Below are 13195 nucleotides of genomic sequence, written 5' to 3'. Positions count from 1 at the left end.
CTACACTGTTTGCATTACTTTTCTTACTATTACTTACCTGTTTTGGGTTTGTGTACATATAACTTGTGTATATTATTTACCTTCCAACTGAGGGTACTCACTGAGATACTTGTGGCATATTGTCATGAAAATAAAGTACCTTTATTTTTAGTAACTCTGAGTATTGTGTTTTCTTATGATATTGTGCTATATGATATAAGTGGTATAGTAGGAGCTTTGCATGTCTCCTAGTTCAGCCTAAGTTGCTTTGCCATAGCTACCTTCTATCAGCCTAAGCTGCTAGAAACACCTCTATTCTACTAATAAGGGATAACTGGACCTGGCACAGGGTGTAAGTACCACAAGATACCCACTATAAGCCAGGCCAGCCTCCTACAGGGGGTCAAAAGAGTTAGGAGCAAAGAAAAGGGGCAGTCATATATTTCTGTGTGTCAGACTTTTAAAGGAATTATTCCTCTACATTGGCAATACCAGCCTAACTTTTAAAAACATTGAGTGTATACAAAGAGAATAACAGAAAAGGCAACTTAACTGAACAGGAGGCTTCAAATATGTGCAGTATGATAAAACAGAACTTCAGTGGTAGATGGGCAAACACAATAGGTTCCAGAGGTATGGCATCTGTGAACTTGGATCATTGTTTTAAATGGAAATACAGAAGGGCTGGTACTCTGTATCCATTTAAAGCACTGCCTTGGGTTAATAGTTTTATGACGGCCCTCGGCTCAGGACTAGACTCTGTGGAACAGATACATGTACCTGAATCTTCTGGGCCTTGACAGTGCCTTATCGGTGCATATATGTGTGCACTGGCTGATGGTTTTGAAGTCAGAATTATCTCTGTTGAGGTGGCTACTCAAAATTTTAAGTCTTGGCCTTCCCATTTGGACCGCTCAGAGTAGTGAGGGAAGCCTGGGTTTGGGCAATAGTGTTTTTTCATCTAGCCAGTGGTGCACAGTGAGACTCCTACAGGGCTGGTTCATTGGTCATTTTTCAGGCTATGTGCAAGAAGCTGGCCTCTATGTAGCTATGTGCAAATCTAGGCACACTGTGCAGAGGGTACAGCCAACCACACATTGGTTTCCAGGGGTAAAGATCAGATCACCTAATGCTCTAATTTTTGAGGTAGGTGGTTGAGCAGTTAGGCTAATTCAGGAGATGTGCTAAACATTTGTTGTACTCACAGTATCAATCATGCACCCTCACACACTCAATGAATAACTCAAGACCAAATTTATAAAAATACTTCAGATTTTTATATAATTGTTAAGACCAAGATGGTCAAGAAACGTTCAGTACTTTTTGAGTTATGATTTTTCAAAGTTTTAATAAAGTTAGTCTTTCTGTGCGTAATTACGCACCATAGGATTCAATGGACGGCCACCTATAAAAATGCATGTAAAATGACACAGGTGCGTTACCAGTCTCTTCTTTTGCAGGATAGTCGGTGAGGATGATGGGCACTCCCGGTTCCGGCGGGAGCAGTGCTGGAAAGTCTCTTGGCACAGGCGCAGGGCCACTTGGAAGCGCCACCTGGAAAAGGAGGCGGTTAACAGGTTTAAAGGTGGTGCCTTATGGTCCCCTTGAGCTATTGAGGTCAGAATGGGCTAAGGACCCGTGGCACACAGCTGGTTCCATGATGCAGGGTGGGCGGATGCAAGGTGAGTTGGAGGTCTTGGAGGCTGTGCGCTCTGGAGCCATTTGGAGCTGGAGGTAAGTCTTCCGGGGTCCTTGCAGGACAACGAAGGTGCTCTTGTGGGAGGTCTGGGGTGTTCCTGGAGTCCCTCAATTGGAGTTTCATCCTGGTCCAGTTACAGGTCTGGGAGAGCTGTTTTTGCTGTAGTCTGACGTACACGGAGCAGTACTAGGAGTATTGGCACAACTCGGCAACGGGAGGGCACAGTGCCACTAAAGTTGGCACACTTGTAGGACGTTGTGTGTCGTTGGGTCTGGCTGCGACTTCCAGTTGTGGAGATATCGGCTGGTTGGTGAAGTGACCCTCACTGGTTTGCTGGTTCTAGCTGTTTTTTTTTTTCTTCTTGAGTGGTGCCTTCACTCAGAAGGGATATCTCAGGCTATTTGTGAAACCTGAAGGTTCTCCGGGTCTTTTCAGGTCGGTCCAGTGGTCAGCTCCTCCGTAGAGGCGATTGTCGGGACTCTGGTTCAGCAAGTAGGGGTCTTGGAGCATCTTCTGATGCAGCAGGTCTTCTGCTCTCATCCTGTCGGGTTCTTTGGTGATATCTTATTTTCTTCCTGATGAATCTGATTTCTTGGTCTGAGGGAGCCCACTAATTACTAAATTTAGTAGGCATTTTAGAGGGAACCTGGTAGTGTCCAGTGGGACACTTACTCTTGGGTGGCTACACCCCCTATAATGACAACGTCCTGTGGGAAGGGCCACTACCCTAAATCTCATTGGCTATTTTCCTGCCATCCAACATAGACGAAAATGAAATGGAGGGCCCACTTCGCCTGCAAGCCCATAGGGGTGGTGCATGCTTAGAGAGACCCCTCCTCCTACCCTTCGTATAGTTTCCCACCAAAAGTGGGGATTGGCAAAGGGGGAAGCCATCTGCTGCTAGCAGCAGGCCTGAGGGTTCAAGTTTCAAGGGAAGTAGCCATTTGAAGCTCACTGCCAGGGGAATGCACATTCCTGAGGGAGGGGGTGTTAGCTCCTCCACCCAGGAAGGGCATTGTCTCACAAACCAGAGAGACAGGGCTATACCCCAAGGTTTGTGTATTGGCTTCTGGAGGTTGCATGCTGTTGGAACCAGTCAGCAACCATGCCATTTAGGTTAGCTTTTGCAGGGGACACCTCTAAGGTGACCCCTGGGTACATTTAGGGGTAAACCCAATACAAATGCCAGCTTGGATTTAACACCCTGAGTTGTTTGATACCAAACAACATAGGGTGTTGAGTGGCCATTATGTAGCTGGGGAACTCGTGTTTGGCCAGTGTCCAGTACTTGCTCTGTTCACTCACTATGTCCCAGGTTTGGCAAGGACACAGTGAGGTCATAATGCTCATGCAACTATTTCCTCACATATAGTATGGTGCACCCTGCCTTAGGGCTGAAAGGCCTGCCAGAGGTGTGACCTACCCATACCATATGCAGTGTAAGGTGGACAGAGCACACAGGGAGTGTGCCATGTTGAATTTGTATTTTAAGGTTTGCCCCAGAACACTCAGCCTGCAATGGCAGTGCTGGGTGCATCTGGGTGCTGGGCCCTAGAGGGTGGCACAATCAGTGCTGCTACCCAAAGGGGCCTACCCCTAATATCCCATGCCCTGGGTACAGGTGTACCCATTTACTAGGGACTTACAATGACATTTAGGAGTGTATCCAATTGTGCCAAGCATCACAAAAGATTTAGGGAAAGAGCTCTGGCCCAGGGAACCTGGTTAGCAGGGGCCCAGGGAACCTGGTTAGCAGGGGCCCTGGGTACTACAACTTCTAGGACACATCAACATCAGGCAAAAGGTGAGGGGCTAACCATGCAAAAAGAGGCCTCCTCTCACACTATGAAAAGGATTCAAATGTATATTTTTTGGAGAATCCAAGGTACGTCCTGAACCATGTCAGAGTTTCTTGATAACCACTTAAGATAAATTACGTAAAAATAATTGATATGGAACTTAGTCACACAGCAGTTACCATGCAAGCCTGGCACGGATCCTGCCTGTTTGTTGTGATAGTGGCCACAGTTTGTGAAACAACAGTTCTCCTGTTAAAAACATCTTCTGGCCATGGAGTATTTACTGATACTGTCCAGGATTTGCTTTGAGATGTAGCCCTTAGGGTGTGTACTCATATAAACAAACACACATATATTCTTATAGACACAGGGTGGTAAAGCACTGAGAGGCACACCAGTAGAAGCAGGAGTGAGAAAATGCCACTTGATAGGGTCAGAAAGATATTTTCTTGACATTGATTTTCCATGTACTTGGTAACCACGGCAATCAGAAATAATGAATAGACTTTACATCAAATGATGCATGGAAACTTAGTTGAGTGGTTTCATGAAGCCTACGTTTGGAAGCGAGTAGAGCAGGTTAAAAATTACTGGACTGTGACAGCTGATGTGTGGATCATTATACACAGGAGTCCAGAGAGTGATGGGGAACTTCTCTGCCCCTGTGACAGGGGCTGTGGGGGGTATTCGTGGTGGGGCCTCTTCAAAGAGTGCTATTTGAGTGCTATTTTAGATGGCGCTTTGGGCAGTGGCATCTGCTAGGTTGCAGTAGCTGTGAGGGGACTGTCATCAAAGCCATGACACCAGTGAATTATGAGAGGAGGAATTGATGGAGTTTGCTCCACTTTTGTGCCCTATGGTACACCGCTCTTCTCACTGTGGCACCCTTGTTAGTGTCTTTGAGCTACAGGGTTAGGAAAATGGCTGCCTCTACTAACTGAACTCTATTTGAAGAGGCCCAATTTACATCCAAATGCTAGATGCTTTTGTTATCAAGCTTGAGGCTGTGAAGTGCTTGGGTCTGCCGTCACAACTCATTTTCCACCATTTTGGAGACAACACCTATCTCCATCTTTTTGGCTAGACCTAACCTATGTGCTTGGTTGGTGACCCTCCAGAGGTTATCAAGAGCATGTGCTATCGCCTAGTGTTAAGCTCTACTCAAGTCAGTTGGTTAATGCATCCACTGCAGAGGTCTTGACAGAACGAGAATGTCACAGATTACAATCATGATGTAGCTTTTCCATCTCTTCATCTCTGCAAGGTTGATGCAAATGAATCATAGCAATTTTGTTAAGAATGTTACCTGCTTTGCAGTGCTATGAAATGGCAAAACCTGTATTACCAGGCGCTATATAAAAAAAGTGAGTTATCTCCTGACTTCCCCAACACGCACCAGACAAAGAACCCTAGGGAAGAGGATGTGGCATAAGGGCGAGAGCTGCTGACTTTGGAGCTGGGTAATACAGTTCGAGTCTCGGCGCCGACTCAACATGCTGTGATTCTGGGCACTTAGGGGGTCATTCTGACCTTGGCGGTCCATGACCGCCATGGCGGAGTGCGGCGGAAGCACCGCCAACAGGCTGGCGGTGCTTCCTGGGCGATTCTGACCGCGGCGGTAAAGCCGCGGTCGGAAAAGGGGAGCCGGCGGTTTCCCGCCGGTTTCCCGCTGGCCCAGGGAATCCGCCATGGCGGCGCTGCTTGCAGCACCCCCATGGGGATTACGAGCGCCTTCCCGCCAGCCTGTTTCTGGCTGTTTCTGGAGGCCCCACCACCTGTGCAGACAGTGAAAATCGCGACGGGTGCCACTGCACCCGTCGCACCCCTTCAACTCCGCCGGCTCCATTCCGAGCCGGCTTCATTGTTGAAGGGGCTGTCCCGCTGGGCCGTCCGGCGGTCTTCTGGGGGTCGCCCGCCGGCCCAGCGGGAAAGCCGGAATGGCTGCCGCGGTCTTTCGGCGGGAACCGCTTGGCGGGCGGCGACCGCCGACCGCCGCGGTCAGAATGACCGCCTTAATCTCCCCTTGCTACCAAAAATGAATGTATTCTTGTGTAATGTTACCGGTGCTCACGTAAAGCGTTGTAATACCTTTGTATTGAGTTTGTGCTGTATAAAACTGAAGAAAGAAATTAAATAATGCGCTCTCCTGCAGATATCACAAAGAAACAGCGAGATGTCCAAAACCAAGGAAGATGAAGAAACAGCATACACCATGAGCACGAAGCAGCGAGGTAAAAGAAAACAAGTGGCTACGGGTCAAGCAGCCACAGGGAGAGAGGACTTAACAATCAACAGAAGGAGGTGGGTGATTGGGTGTGGGAACAACCAAGAATATGGCGTGGGGGAGTGTGATTTAAACGCTATGGATGAAGCAGTAGGGTGTGTGTACAGTACCCCTGAGCTCAGCCTTGTAAGCAAATTGACTCACAGGAGCAGGAAACCAAGAAAAAAAGTCCCCCAAATTACAGACAAACATGACAAAGCATAATTATACAGTAGTTACTCCCTGCTCCCAAACAGAAAAATGAGGGACAGAGGCATGGCGTGACCATTAGCAAGCAAGGATTTTTAAATGTCACTTGAACAAACAAATGAAATGGCTTTAAACCCACAGAAGTAAGTACAATAGGCCATAGGCTTACGCTTGACCTAAAAAACAAAACACTAGGTAGTCTGGATGAAAATAGATTCAGAGGGCTAACTCCTACTATAACCTTTCACTGGAAAGACAACCAGAAATGGGCATGGTTAATCCTGAAGCATGGAAGGAAATACCTGTAATTTGAGTTAATAGCTCAGCCAAGGTAAGGTTCCATTTTGAATTCATTAATGGTGGTAGGTAGGCCCTGACAGTGTTGCTGGGCAATTCCATGCGATCTCTGGCACTGTAACAGGAGTCATAAAAGCAGGCCTTAGCAAGGTCTTTACAGTGTGTAGGCAAATCATCTGGGATGGTAGACAAATGTAACATATCCAGGCTAAGACAAAGGTTCCTAATATAATGTAACCAGGAAATATTGGCATCCTGCCTCAATTTAAGACAATCAATTACAATTAGCCAATAAAAACTGGTGTCTTTCCTAGTTCAAAGCGAAAGCCAGAACAATAAAGGGCTCAATTTACTATGATCCGAGAAATAATCAATACCTAGCTCTTCATAGCACAAAAGGTCGATGTTGTGGAAGGGACTGCAAGAAGCCTCCTAAAGAAAGCATTTTCAAGTTATTGTATGCTGGGTTGGTTTGTTTAGCCCCAAAGCCCATTCCAAAGGTAGCTATCGGAACATATTTGATATTGTAAATGGTCACCATTTCATTCATGTATTTTGCCCTCAGTTTAGATCAAAACCTACTCAATGACTTAACAACTGTTGCAAACTCAGGAGACATAACCTTGACTAATGGCTTCCAAATACAGAAATTATCAAGCAAGACCCCAAGATAGAGAAAGGAACAGCCTGTTCCAATCTTACAGGCATATTTATACTCTGTTTGCTCTGAATTAGCGCCATTTTTTTTTTTACACTAATTCAGCGCAAACTCAATGCCATATTTATAGTTTTACGCTAGACCTGCCTAGCATCAAAATATTGAGTAAACATTATTTTTTGGATGAGTGAAACCTCCTTCTGTCAATGAGATGCAAGGTAGGCGTTCCCATCCCCAAAAATGACTCTAAGCCCCTAGCGCCATATTTATGCACCTGGGCAAAAAAGACGCACGGGTGGGAGGCGGACCCAAAAAATTACTTTAACACTGATTCACATCACATTTTAATGCCTGGGTCAGACCAGGAGTAAAAATGAGGCAAACTCATCACTACTTAAGGAAAACACACAGAAGTAACATTACCAACCAACAGGAGAAGATGGAGGTGCTACTGATCGAGCTTGCGAGATGATGCAGAGGACAAACAACTACAGCAATCACCGCCACCACAACGCGGCCCACAAAGGCAACGCAGAAGGCACAAAAAAGTCTTCAGAACCAGGGCAACCCTCCTTGGCCTTAGGGACCAGAACATCATAAGGACCTACAGACTGAACCAGCAAGCCATACTACACCTGCTGCACCACATAGGGCCACTAATCACAGCCAGTCTGCAGACCCCACACAACATACCACCTTTGACAAAACTGCTATCTGTCCTGCACATGCTGGCAAGTGGCTCATTCCAAACAACGGGTGTCCTGGTAGCTGGTGTCTAACAGCCGTCATTCTCTGCATTCCTGCCAAAGGTGTTAGATGCTATAATCTCCCTGACACCCTGCCACATCAGCTTCCCCAACTCCCAGCAAAAGCAGCAAGAGACAAAACAGGGGTTCTACCAAATACATGGCTTCCCGCATGTGCTCGGTGGAATTGACTGCACCCATTTCCGGCTCGTTCCACCTGCAGCAACAGAGCACTTATACCGGAATCGCAAGCACATGCATTCCATTAATGTGCATGGCATAGTTGACCACCGGGGACTATTCATAAACATTTTGGCAAAGTATCCGGGCCATGACGCCTTCATATTCCGACACAGCAGGATCAATGGACACTTCCAGGATGGACAATATGGAAATGGTCTACTTGTGGGTAAGTCAACAAACCTAGCAATATACACACAACACACCAACCCTGTAGGACACACAAGACACACGCCACTACATAAACACATGGTCAGGGTAATACAGATGTGCAGGTAACAACACATATGCACCATGCTGTAGTACAGCACAATCAGTGCACACCACAAACACATACATCCACATGTACGTAACACACCCACAACTTGACAGGCACACCATGTGAAGGACAGGTGCAGATATGTACCCTTTGGTAACAGAAGTACTACACAGACCACTACAAGTGCCCATAGGTTGCCTACTACGTACACTTTGAACACAGTACACCAAACAAAAAGTAGCACAGCCATGTCAATGGCATACACCATGCTCATGTTACGTAAGTCTCATATAGGCACAGATCCCTCAAATCATGCCATGCAAGTCAATGCCACAACAAACATCAAATGGCAGACAACTGCTGCCAAAGCCAACTACATCTCATCCTCACATACCTGACTTACCTGTAGTGTGCATAGACATCTGCCTGACGCATTGGGTCACACACATAGGAATACAAACTCAATGCCCATCACATACCATGTACCATGTGCCAGATTTGTGATAAGTGGCACCACACCTATTGTAGTGCCACCTCACATGGCCCACCCTAGGGCAGAGGTCACTGTTAGACAGTGCAGATCATGGATGACACAGTGGGGCACTGTAGGAGAATACAGGACATCCCTGACCTCACATGCACTATGCCAAGGGACACATTTGCAAAGTAGCTGTTCTCCATCCCATAGCCTGCACTGTGCATAAAGTATAAATGCTGAATCATGTGTTAGAAGATAGGAGAGACACTTGTAGTAACATTGATCATCCTGAAATAATGGGATACACACCTTTGGACACCTGACGGCTGCCATAAACATTAGCTGCCACTCAGGATCACCAAGGGACCTATGTAAAAGCCCCCAGTGCCATTGTCATGGCCTGCACTGTATGAACAACTTGGCAGATGATCATTTATTTGTGACTTGAAGCCACATTGTAAATCGGCCACCCGCCCATGCAGTATGTAGCGTGGAAGGGGCATGCAATGTGTGCTGCTGCAGGTCAGTCACCACAAGATACATAGCATGATGATGCTGCTCAGATGTAGGTGTCACCTAAAACCTGAGGCAGTGACAACATCAAACACCATCCCAGGGGTGCCGTATACAGGTTGCGATAAGGAAGTAGACTGTTTACTCATATGAATGTGCCACCAATGCATGCTGCATACTGATGCACACACAGAAAGAGTCCTTAAAAACTGCATATGTTTAGGGCGGTGTCCCTTCCTGCGCAGATACATCCACCTCCACAGGGCAGCTATCCAAGCACCCTGGTGCAAGGTTGATAGTGTAGGTGCACAGCTGCATATTAGCCACTGGCGCAGGGGACAACAAAGGGTTGCCTAGTAACATGTCACACATGGGGCATTCTTGCATAGTCAAAATGTTGCAGGACAGTGCTGCCAATGTTGGAGACATGTTGTGCATATTCACTTACTCATTTCAATGGGCCTAGGTGTCACACATCATCTGTAATGACACATGTCAAAATGGATGGGATGTCCAAGCTCTGTAGTGCTACCATGTTGCCACCACATCTGAGCCCATTGTGTTGTGGGGATGTGTCATGTCCCCTCTAGTGATAGCACACTGATTCAAAGGTGCACTACACAATGCATGTTAAATACATACTGACCTTCAGTTAGGATTCCAAATCATATGTCCCAAGTTCTTGAGACAAACTCAAGATTGTTATGTCCAACAACACAGTTGTCCAAACCTTGCACAAGGCCAGGAACGCACACCATCCCACAAACACATATGAGTCACAACCAACTCAAAATATCTACTGTCATGCTACATGACAAACCTGTTGCAAGCTTTCATAACACCTTACTCCTATTATCTTTTGCAGCGGATCAGGGTTATGGCATACAGCCATGGATTATGACCCCAGACATATGTGTAGGCCACACACAAGTCACCATAAACTCCAAATCTACATATGGAGACAGTTGTCGGGTAACATTTCCTAGGTAGAATTGTTCAGCCATCACCAACAATGCCTGAGCTGTGTATGTCGTCTTAAATATCATGCTCTGTAACACAGCTTCACATATCACAGAAGAAAACACAATTCACAATCACAAACCCGAACTATTGAATTGTACTGACTGCCATACATATGTGGATACACTGTTGTCACACATGCATACACATGCATACACATGCATGATGTGCAGCTATTTGCATGCTGTTGACTCTGTAACACCCACATCGGTGTAACAGACCAATCACACCCTCTTCACATTGTTGCATGGGCTACCACATGTGGCCATACACAATATACCACACTGCAGCACAGCCCATGTAATTTCTTTGTTCATACAGATTGCATTTATAGACAATGAAACAAAAACACTCAATCAGGAATTGAGTCAAAAAAAATTACGCAAATGTGTCTAAAACATCCAAAAATGCAAAGTATATGACAGATGGGCCCTTACCATGAATTCCACCTTCGCACTCTTCTCACTACAATTCGACGCATAAAGGTAATGGGTCAATAAAAATGACGCATGTACGTCATGTGTCTAAAATACCCACGCAAATATCACATGCGTCATATAAATACAGGCATAACAGAAAATGTGACGCATGGGGAGTAGAAGTGATGTAATAGGAACTCCTGTTTACAAATATGGTACAGTGGGTGTACTTTCACTTTCTCTTTACAGTCTGTGCCTCTTTTGACTATGTGGTTGTGTTCTGGAGTTGGTGGTGTGATTTTCCTGCGTATTGTATCTTGTGGTGTCCCTCCTGTCGAGTTTTGTCAATTATTGTCTGTACTTTGTCCCAGTGTTTGTAAATGTATGTGTTTTTTGTGTATAATTCTACTTGTACTGTAGGGTGTCTGTCTGGGATAGTTGTTAAATTGGGATAGTTGGGATTAGTTATTGGGCTTAAGTTTCCTTTATATTAATTTCATTTTTATTTCAAAGTAGTTGTCGTCAACCTTTACTGTCATAATATGTCTGGTGGGGGAGGTTGACCAGAATGGCAGAGGAAGAGTTGAGTGGCTTTGTGTGGCTGGTAGCCCACTACCTGCCGCTGATGTTGGAGAAGGGGGTCTGGGTCATACAAGGTTCCTGGACTGAGGCGAGGCAGCTGTGATGAGGCAAGGTGCTCCACCACCTGAAGAGGGTATTTGGGAGAACCAGGAATAGGCACCATCTGAAGCATCGCTGGGCAGATATGATGGTCAGGGAGCAGGATCTGCTCGATCATCTTGGTGTAGAGATCGGTGGCCCTGTTGGTGAGTCTCCCATTGGCATACTATTTATTGTTCACCACTCTTGAATGACAGTAGCAGATGTGTTAGAGTGCTGCATGCAATGCTTGTGGACAGGTTGCATGTAACTAGAATGAAGTGTAACTGCGTCAGTCTAGACATGGAGTTCACATATTTTACCATTATACCAATGCAGGACAGATATCTGGTGAGTCATGCACAACCATCATCTAGCCACAAATTTCAGGAGCCATGTGAAGTAATCCAGTATTTGATGTGAGTGAGTCAAGTGTGTTGCACACAATGCTAAATGTGATAAGCTATCAAATGATCAGATATCAAAGTAGGCTGGATGGTGACATTGTGTCCCATTTAAAGGTTCCCCATGCATCACCAGAGGGTCATATCTTGTGAGGCTCGTGGTGCTCAATGGGCAGCATTGTGTAAACAAGGTGATGACAGGACACATGTAGGGACATATGTGACTAAGAAGTGTAGCGCTGTGAGAATATTGGCACTGGGGCACTTCATCATTCTCACAACAAAGGGATGCACCATTTTGAACCCAATTTGGTGCATCCCTGTATTGTAATGAATATGGAGGACTGGGTGGGCAATTGTCCCCCAGCATGGCGCTCCATATTTTGCACTCCATGTACATAACACTTATGTGGAATGTAATAGGCGTGCATGGAGGTCAAGGCCAAACATGTGCTGGCATGGATTTGGGTGTGCAAGGAATTGTATTGGCGGATTAGGTATTGATGGGTGTCTACACCTGGACACTTGCATGTAGATGTGATAGACCTATGGATACCAGCTTCCTAGTTGTCAGCTCTCGTAACATATGGTCCACTCCCTGACTCCATGTACGAGTGGGCATGCCTTGGTGGATGACCAAGAGAGTTGAGATGATAGATTGCATGTAGATGTGATGCTCACAGTGTAGGTGACAGTCATATTGATCAGGCTTGCATGTGTACCCCTTATGGTTACCAACTGCATCCCATCCTCCCAATAACATATTCTATTTACTGGTGATGTATGGTTGAAAATTGACACAGATAATGAGGAAATGTGGGCCTGTTCTATGTGAAGTTTACGCTGCCTTTGCATCATTACATTTAGCACAAAAGCAATGCACACCTCATTTGGTTTGGTTCCGACTCTTGTTGTGCGTAGCTTTGGTGTCAATGAAACGAAGCTAAGACAGCGTTGTCGTTGCACTTATCAGGGCCATTGTCTTTTCCAGAATGTGAGTTGGAGTGCATGTGTAATTCGATGTAGAGTGTAAACCAATAATCTGTACATACTCCACAAAATACTGACACTGATGGTTGACTGTCTCAATTTAACAGCTGCCAACATAAGCAATGAGGAACTGCGAGCATTCCAGAAGAAGGCAGTCCACTACAGACATATCCTTGCAGTGGAATCTGTGTTCCGTATGATGGCACACCGCTATCGCACAGAGAGATCAAGCGGGGAATGGCGGGCATTCACCCAAGCGGGCCCCACACTGGAAGTGGCCACACAGAGGAGACCACGCTCCACAGCTGTGCAGGGGGGCACAGCTGTCACCACAACTACAGCCCCAGCTGCAACACCTTCCACATCAGTTCCACAGCCCACACCTCCTGCTGCCATGGACCAGAAAATGCTCCAGGATCTGCAGAGGGACGTGACAATAGTTCTGAAAAGGTTGGACAGTTTGGTGAAGGAGGTGGCAGCAAATACAAAAAGACTTAAGTACATAAAAAAAAAAAAACTCAAGAGGGCAAAGCTGTGATAGGCTTTGGTACCCTCACCCCC

Source organism: Pleurodeles waltl, chromosome 3_1 (assembly GCF_031143425.1).
Source record: "Pleurodeles waltl isolate 20211129_DDA chromosome 3_1, aPleWal1.hap1.20221129, whole genome shotgun sequence".
NCBI classification, from domain to species: Eukaryota; Metazoa; Chordata; class Amphibia; order Caudata; family Salamandridae; genus Pleurodeles; species Pleurodeles waltl.
The sequence above is the reverse complement of the archived record's forward strand: the minus strand, read 5'-3'. Positions refer to the sequence as shown.